Source organism: Dendrobates tinctorius, unplaced genomic scaffold, assembly GCF_039654945.1.
Source record: "Dendrobates tinctorius isolate UK_male_01 unplaced genomic scaffold, ASM3965494v1 ptg000020l, whole genome shotgun sequence".
Classification (NCBI taxonomy): domain Eukaryota; kingdom Metazoa; phylum Chordata; class Amphibia; order Anura; family Dendrobatidae; genus Dendrobates; species Dendrobates tinctorius.
In genome coordinates this window covers 680,538-689,899 of record NW_027361688.1, presented here as the reverse complement: position 1 = coordinate 689,899, position 9,362 = coordinate 680,538, and the positions used below count along the sequence as shown (strand labels likewise).

The following is a 9,362-nucleotide window of genomic DNA, read 5'->3' as shown; positions in this document are numbered from 1 at the left end:
AATTCAACAACAAAATAACAACTTGAGCTACAAACAACGAAAAGCTATTGATGAAATTAAGAAAACTACTGAAATAACAGTCAAAAGTGCAGACAAGGGCGGCTTGATTGTGATCATGGACACTGCGCAATATAGAGACCAAATGAATGTTCTACTGAGTGACAGTTCTACATATAGAAAATTGCCTCATGATCCTACAAAGGATTTTCAAAGAAAAATTTTTAAACTAATTGAAGAGGGGGCAGCATTGGGTGTTCTGACAAAGGCTCAGGTAGATTTTTTAAAAATTGATTCTCCAACTATTCCTACAATCTATGGGCTTCCTAAGGTTCACAAAAATATATCACCACCCCCTATGCGCCCAATTGTTTCAGGCATTGGGTCTCTCACGGAACACCTCAGCCAGTGGGTAGATTCTTTGCTACAGCCTCTGGTTACACGAGTGCCGGGGTTCCTGAGGGACTCAAAAGACGTATTGCATCAATTTTCTAATGTAGTTTGGAATAGTGATTTTCAGTGGATTAGCTGTGACGTTACTGCTCTTTACACCTCTATTCCTCAAGATGTTGCAATCAGAGCATTGGAATTTCACCTGCATAAATATAGTAACTATACTAATGAATTGTGTGATTATATCATGCAGGTTATTTATTTCCTAATGCTTCACAATTATTTCTTTTTTGATGGAGATTTTTTTCTACAATGCAGTGGAGTATCAATGGGCGGCAAACATTCGCCATCGGTGGCTAATCTTGTTATGTCGCACTGGGAGGAGGTAATTTTGTATTCTGATAATAATCCTTTTTTGTCTAGCATTTTTTGGTATGGCAGATTCATTGATGATACACTGCTTATTTGGAGTGGTGATGTATCTGCCATACCAGAACTAATAGAATATTTCAACTTTAATGATTTCAATCTCAAATTTACATTTATGACGGATCCACATGTAATTTCGTTTCTGGATCTTAAACTAAAAGGTATTGCAGGTGCTGTCATCAGCACTGCTACATTCTGCAAGCCACTTTCTGGTAACACCATCTTACATGCATCTAGTAGCCATCCCGGGCACACTATTAAATCTATACCAGTGGGGGAGCTCACTAGAATCACTAGAAATTGCAGTGATGACAATGCCCTGAAAGGAGAAACTTAGTCATACTGCAACAAGCTGAGCAAGAGGGGTTACTCTAATTGGTGTCTTGATAGAGCAAAGAAAATTGTATAAAAGAAAAAAAGACATGATTTGTTATTGCCAAAGGTATATAATAATGATAAAAATCCAGATAAGATGGTTTGCTCTATCCAATATAGTTCTCAGTTTAACACCATTAAAGCACTCTTCTTGAAACATTTACCTATTCTGTTTGAAGATGAGGTTTTGTCTAGCATTTTATCTAACGGCTGCAGAGTGGTTGCTAAAAAAGCCAACACCTTATCAGACATAGTGTCTCCTAGCTTTTTTAGCTCTAAAACTGGATCTCGGACATGGCTACACTGCTGCGGTTTTTACCGCTGCGGTACATCCAGATGCAGAACATGTGCACATTCTAATAATGCTCATTCCTTTTTTGATGGTACTAAGTGTAATGAACATAAAATAAAAAACAATATATCAATTGCAATAGTAAAAATGTAGTATATGTGATTGCCTGCTCCAAATGCAACTTGAGATATGTGGGCTGCACATCTCGCATGCTCAAGACTCGCATATCTGAACATATAACTGACATCTTATCTCCTTCCAGTATCAATCGCTCCATCTCATCTGCATCCAGACACTTCATTAATGAACATCAAAGAAGTACTGAATTTTTTCGTGTCATGGGCATTGAGAGAATAACACCACATATAAGAGGTGGAGATCTGAAAAAACGTCTTCTAACACGCGAAGCATATTGGATCTTCTATCTAAATACATGCTTTCCAAATGGATTGAATGCCAGAAGAGAAATTATGTTTCATTATTGATGTTATTATAATTGCATTTATATATATATATGCACAAAAAAACTTTTAAAAACAATTTTTGTTTTTTTTCATTTTTCTTTTTTGTTTTCTTTTTTGGCTCCCCCCTCTTTTCACAAAAAATGTGTTTTTCTTAGTAATGTTATTTTTTATATCTCACACATGTTTCCCTCTCCCCTTTTTTTTTTTTTTTTTTTTTTTTTTTTTCTCCCTTCACACCATGTGTTTGTAATTTACTGGGTGTAAAGAGTATATATTGCAGTAACACCCAAGGGAAGTAGTTTTGAGAAAGAACAAGCTATTGTTCGAAACGCGTAATCTACTACTTGTTACTCATGTGAACACACCATTTTTTGCTCTGTTTTGGACTTGTTTTTAACAATAAATTGGACTTGAATTTGCAAAGCTGGACCTTTTTTCTTTTTCCTAAATAAAAAGATGTCCAGCACTACATGGATCATAAAGCACTTTGAAAAGTTTCTTGACCTCACAACATAAGGGGACAAGCAGAGTAAGTTGAAAAAAACTATATACCAGATAGAAGCTTGCATAGTTGAAAACACAGAGATAGCATTCAGGATTAACTGCTTGCTGACATTGAATGGAGGAGTTGATTCAGAGCAGAGATTGAAAGAGGTGGTTACCTGTATGAAGTGTTAAATATTAATAATTTGGTTGTTAATTTCTTATTAGACTCAGTTCTGTACATTGCTTTAGCTGACACGACATAGGCTATTTTTGTAAGCTTGGCTCATGGTACAGGACAACTCCATATATACCGAGATCACGTGCTTTAAGAGACGTATATAATTCATGGCTAACTCTAGAGGGCGCTTGCTCTCTCCTTCCCTATCGCCATGAAACACATTCGAGGAGTCATCCTTGCTCGGACATGACATTACGGACAGCTGGTATTTCACTTGATGGCTACGTGAGAAGCCGAACAGAGACAGACGCCATTTGCCATGTGGGATCTCAGGAAAAGATGTACATGTTGCTTTGCTATGAACAAATGGACAATCTCTTTATAATCATGCACCTATTTTTATGTTTTTCTGTAATAATCTTTTCTTTGATGGAAGAATCCAAATAAACCACTACATTTTTATCTGGTAACTAGTCCTGAGTATTTTACAAGAATATGCATTTTTTTACATGAAGCGAATAGAGATGCGTGTCACATTTCATCCATGTTATAACTGCCAGCGTACTTTGATAAACTGTACTTCGATAAAGTGTGCATAATTGCCCAAGAATGAATAGAGGGGTGGCACACAGTCACCGCTCTATTCTGATGGGGTATTTTAGAGTCCTGTTCTCAGGATTAGGGGTTCCCATACTAAGGTTATGAAGCAAGAGAAGCTGAGTAGGATTAGGGACATATACCAGGATAGGGGATATATATATACCAAAATGTGGAACATATATACCATGATGTGCCCAGTTTGGGAAGAGCAAATATATCCGGATGGGGAACATATACATCAGGATGGGGCACAGGATAGGTAACATATATACCAGGATGAAGAACATATATATACCAAAATGGGACCCAGGGTAATGGACATATACCGTATTTTTCCGACTATAAGACGCACCGGACCATAAGACGCACCCCAATTTTCAGTAGGAAAATAGGGGAAAAAAAAATAATGTGTCAAATGGGGGTCCGTCTTACAGTCTGAATTCAGCTTACCTGGGAAGTAGTCACAGGGGTCATTCAGTGGTCCAGGCTCGTGCGGTGGCGGGTCTGTGCTGGGGCAGCTGTGCTGGGGTAGAGGCAGCTGTGCTGGGGCAGCTGTGCTGGGACAGGGGCAGCAGTGCTGGGGCAGCTGTGCTGAGGCAGGGGCAGCTGTGCTGGGGCAGGGGCAACTGTGCTGGGCAGGGGAAGCTGTGCTGGGGCAGGGGCAGCAGTGCTGAGGCAGGGGCAGCTGTGCTGGGGCTGGGGCAGGTGGGCTCTGCGGTGGTGGCAGCGGGCTGTGCTCCAGTGCAGGGGCGGCGGGTCTGCCGGCATTTCTTCGCAGCCCGGAGGCCTCCGCACTTCCCTTGCTGGCCGCCGCCATGTTGCGGTGGCCTCCGGGAGCATGGACGCCGGAAAGATGGCCGCCGGTCCGGGGACGGCGCATGCGCGGGATCAGATCTCGTCCCGAGATCTCGGGGGACGAGATTCAAATCTCAGCAACGAGATCTCGCCCCCCGAGATCTCGGGACGAGATCTGAAGCTGCACATGCGCCGTCCTGGACCGGCGGCCATCTTCCCGGCGTCCATGCTCCCGGAGGCCACCACAACATGGCGGCGGCCAGCAAGGGAAGTGCAGAGGCCTCCGGGCTGCGAAGAAATGCCGGCGGACCCGCCGCCCTCGCACCGGAGCACAGCCCGCTGCCACCACTGCAACGCAGAGCGCCGCCCGCTGCCACCAGCCACCAGCCAGGTTAGGTACCATGTATTGCGACCATAAGACGCACCCCACACTTTCCCCCAAAATTTTGGGGGAAAAAAGTGCGTCTTATGGTCGGAAAAATACGTACCAGGATAGGGAACTTATAATAAGATAATCCTTTAATCGTCCCACCATGGGGAAATTCAGTATGTGCTCAGGATGGGAGACATATACATGTCAGGATCGGCTCAGGATGGGGAACTTATACACCAGGATGAGGTATATACCAGGATGGAGAAAATATACAACAGGATGGGGCTCTGGATGGGAAACATATACCGTAATGGGAAACATATATACCAGGATGGGGAACATATATACCTGGATAGGGAACATATATACCTGGATAGGGAACAATATATACCAGGATGGAGGTCATATATAACAGAATGGAAGACATTAAATAAATACATATATATATATATACACACTGTATATAAATTATCTCTTCCATGTCAGAGGAGTCAATAGCACGTAAGGCGTTGTTTCTTCTTATTATACTATTGAAATTGCAAAGTGCTTGTAAAATCAATAAACTTTACACTTTACCAAGTATGACAGCACTCCATTCTCCTCTGTATCTCCATAGTGTACAGAATTCATCCAAAAATAAAGCATAAACAACAAATCTTTATTAATTACTGTTAAAAACGCATAAAAGATGTAAATACAAAGCAGAGAATAAATCGGTGGTATCTTAGTTACATACAAAAAATAATGGCAGATTAATAGCAGGTTAATAATCCTCTAGCTCCAATGGAGAAATTTATAGCAGATTTCACATCTAAATGTATACAAAATATAGATAGTAGCTATATCCCACTGCCGGGAAAAGACACTTACATGTATTCAAATAAGGAATCTTCTAAAAGTCTAAATAAACATAATTTCTATAAATCGTTGGAAAACCAAAAAATAGTATCCATCTACAATACAACAGCTCTATCTGCTGTGCAAAAGCATCTAAGGTGCTAGTTGTTAGATGTAACGTGTTAGTGGCTTTAAATATGCAAATAAACGTACCAACCATGCAAAAAAGGGAGATAAATAGCTCATTAATAATGCAATAAATTGCTGGTGCAACAGAACATATTATTTATAGCAGAGAGTAAACAAGGGATATTGAGGCTGCACATATATAAATGAATGTGTTGCCATAAGTGATTTCCATATTTACATAATCAATTTGGCTGGTAAGGAAAGGAAATAAGAAAGTAAGTCAAACTAAGATAATATATTTACCATCAGTCCACCCCGACGCGCGTTTTGGCTTCCCAGGAAGGGTATGAGTGGAGTAGCCATGCCTGTTTTTTTTTAGATATGCAGAATCCCTCGCCAGTAGTAGTAGTAGCTGTGTGCTACTATGACGTGGATTGCCAGTATCACCCTGCAATTACATCTGGCAGCTGTTTAGTAGGCTGACATAGGCAGCCACCGTCACCTGAATCTCTGGCCGCGGCATCAGATTGGATCCCAGTGCGTCCCCCCATGCGCACCTACCCCAAGAAGGTGCAACACAAGGGAGGCGGGGCTGGGATAGCATTGTGTAGACACGTTGCCCTGGAGATGGTGACAACAACATCCAACGCAAGTAGAAAGCTCCCATTCTGTGGTTGAAAGACAGACTGCAATGATCTATGATCATGTATTTATTGCAGGAATTGGATTGACTATCATGTATAGCGTTCTATGGGGGCATTAAATGACCATACATGGCAGAATGTGGAGAGAAAAGTAACAAAAAATATAATATAAATTAAAAGAAATAAAAACAAAAAAATAAGAATTCTATTGTTGGTTCTCTGGAGAAAAGAAAGCGTAGATGTAATCCCTACCACTGGTGCTCCCTATTGGCTGATTGCTCCACCAATCATATTCTAATTTCAGTCGCTGGATAGATTTTTTTCTATGATGACGTTTCCTCACAGCTCCTCCTAATATCTTTATAGAACCTTTATATACATATAACACAGCATGAAGGGGCTTGGAGTAGGCGGCAGTGAAGGTGTGTGTCTGATGGGGTCACACAGCTCATAAAAGGACAACTGCCCGGCCTCATAATCCAGACATATCCTGACTCTATCACTGGAGATCTGGTGAGGTAATGGGATCACTTTACTGTCATGTCTCACTGAACACTGATTATTAATCCCCAGCACTTTACATAAACCCCAGGACTTGTTATTAGATGCAATAATTGACAGATCTCCTCTCCTCTCTATACTGGGGTAACACATCCCCACCCTCCACCCCCCTGACCCACTGATCTCCACTTCCCAGTAACGTCGTCCTGAGGTAAATCCCCTCCTGCTCATCACCTGATAATAATCCTGGAATCTCTCTTCTGTCTCTGGACGATTCTGTGTTATTTCTGTCCAGGTCGCAGTTTTCAGGTCGTCTGATATACGGAGATTATTAGCAGCTGTGTTTACATCCAGTAATATGTCTGCAGGATCCTGAACACGGAAGATCACATTTATATCTCTTATCATAGCAGATAATGAGTGTGATATGTGTGAGATCAGCTCCGCACCCCGATCACCTCCATCATGTCCCCATGAGACCTCATCACCTCCATCATGTCCTCCTATGTCCTCATCATCTTCCTCCTCCTCAGGATCACACAAGTCACCGGTGTCTGGATCCTGTAGGACAGTCAGTGGATCCATCATGTTACACAGCTCCTCAATGTGCCTCATCTTCTTGGACATCTGGTCCTTCTTTATTTCCAGCTTCTGGATCACTTCAGACAATGACAGTGACTCTTCCTTTTCCCGCCTGAAGACCTCTCTCAAGATCCTCTTCTCCAGGTCGTCCACCCGTCTCCTGATGTATATAAACAGGGCAGTGACTCTCTCGGCTTCTCTAGATGCTTTTTCTTGAGCGTTTTTCCTGCGATGCTCCAGATTCTGTACTTTTTTCTCATTGTTTGTGATCAGTTTCTGGAGAACATTTCTAAGCTTTTCCTTCTTCTTCTCAGAAGCCTCATCCAGAGACTCCAGTTTATGTCCCCAATGTTCTCCAATCAGACAGCAGGACACACAGATACAAGCAGTGTCCTCAGTGCAGTAATATTCCAGGATCTTCCTATGGATGGAACATTTTCTGTTTTTCAGAGAAGTGCTGGGTTCTGTTAGGACGTGTTCTGTTGCTGTTTCTATGTGAACTTTCAGGTGTTTATAACACAGAGAATCCTCAGACATCAGACAGGATCTAACAGCAGGTACAGGAGAGTCCACACAGTAAGAGCAGCGGATCCCGGTGATCTCCTCCTGATGTGGTTGGGTAGCCAGGAAATTCTCCACTATATTGCACAGAGTTATGTTCTTCTGCAGTGGAGGCCGTTTCAGAAATGTTGCTCTACATTCAGGACAGGAATATTCTCCATACCCGCCCTCTGTATCCAGCACTCCATCAATACAGACCCGGCAGAAGCTGTGTCCACATCTCAGGGTTACGGGATCTGTATAAATGTCCTTACAGATGGAGCAGTTTAGATCCTTTCTTAGACCAGCAGACGCCATCGCTCAGAGCAGAAACAAGGAAGAAGAAATGTGTGATTCATGTTCACCAGAAAAGACGCGTTTAAACTTGTTCTGGTTTTATTCTAAGTTCAGGTATAACGAGGATCATTATTGTTTTCAAATAATTTTATTGTTTTTTTTTTAAATAAACAGGGTAGGGAAAGGAAGGTAGGAAGGGAGGGAAGGGAGTGGGGAATAAACAACCTTGTACAGGTACGGAAAAAAAATTTAAAAACTAGAGAACCCACAAACAGGCATAGAATAACATATATCGAATAACAACATAAAAGAAAAAAAAATCGACAATCCTTATTATGGGGTAACATTCTTGGAAGGAGATACAGCATCCCAGTACTAAAGCGCCCAGGTTTAAACTTCAAACTATAGTGCCTCTTGTTAAGTCTAGTTGATATGAAATTTGTTGTTCCAGGTCTTCCATTTTTTTGAGTATTTGTGAATGTGATTGTTGTTAATCGCAAATCTGCATTCTAAATCGCTGTGTTGGCCTATCTTGTCAAGTATGTCTGAAAACTTGGGAACCTCTGCTTTCTTCCACCATTGTGCTAACATGGTCTTGGTCACTAAGAGGATGTGGATGATAATGTGTCTTACCGAATCATCAAATTGTTCCATGTCTAAAGAAAGAAGTGCTCTTTCGGGTGTAATTATGAAGTCCTTAGCAATGAGGTTAATGTGCTGTGTGACTTGAAGCCAGAGGTTTTTGATTTTTGAACAACCCCAGAAAATATGGTAGAGGTTCCTTTGGTGTCCACAATCTCTCCAGCACAAGGAAGATAGCTCTGTGTTAAAATGCGATAACCTCGTCGGGGTATAGTACCACCTATTTAACAATTTGAAATAACTCTCATGAAGACCCATTGATATGTTGGAATTGTAAGTGTTTTTGATGGCATCGTTCCAGTTCTCGAGACGGATATCAGCACCAAAATCGGACTCCCATCTCTTCATGTATATGTTTCTGTGGCTCGTTAGGTCTTTGACAACAGATCTATACAAATTACGCAGACTTCAGAGGTTTTTATTTTTAAGGTTGCACAGTAGTGAAGATAGCATTTCATAATTCAAAGTCTTCCCTTTTATGAATTTCCAAATTCTGTCTTTCAACATGGTGTAAAAGACTAGCTCAGATGACGGTAAATTATATTTAACCCTGATCTCACCGAATTTCAGGAACTCCACTCCACTAAAAACATCACCCACCCTTTTAATTCCAGATTTCCCCCAAACCTCCGGTATCGGGAGATCATCCATCAGTGCCAATGAAGAAAGAGGCAACTTTAAGATTTGCTCTGCTTTTTTTATAATTTTAGTCGGCTTAATGAGATCCCTCCAGGCTGAGATTATCGGCCGGAATATAGGATGAGATGAGTTCGCACTGGGCTTTTGCAGAAGGAAGTGAAAGAAAAGC

The 9,362-nt window shown here is 41.5% G+C and overlaps 1 pseudogene; it reads right to left on the bottom strand.

Moving 5' to 3' along the window:
• Positions 1-5,019: 5,019 nt before the first annotated feature.
• On the bottom strand, positions 5,020-7,950 carry LOC141083210 (E3 ubiquitin-protein ligase TRIM39-like; annotated as a pseudogene).
• Between the last annotated feature and the right edge of the window lie 1,412 nt (positions 7,951-9,362).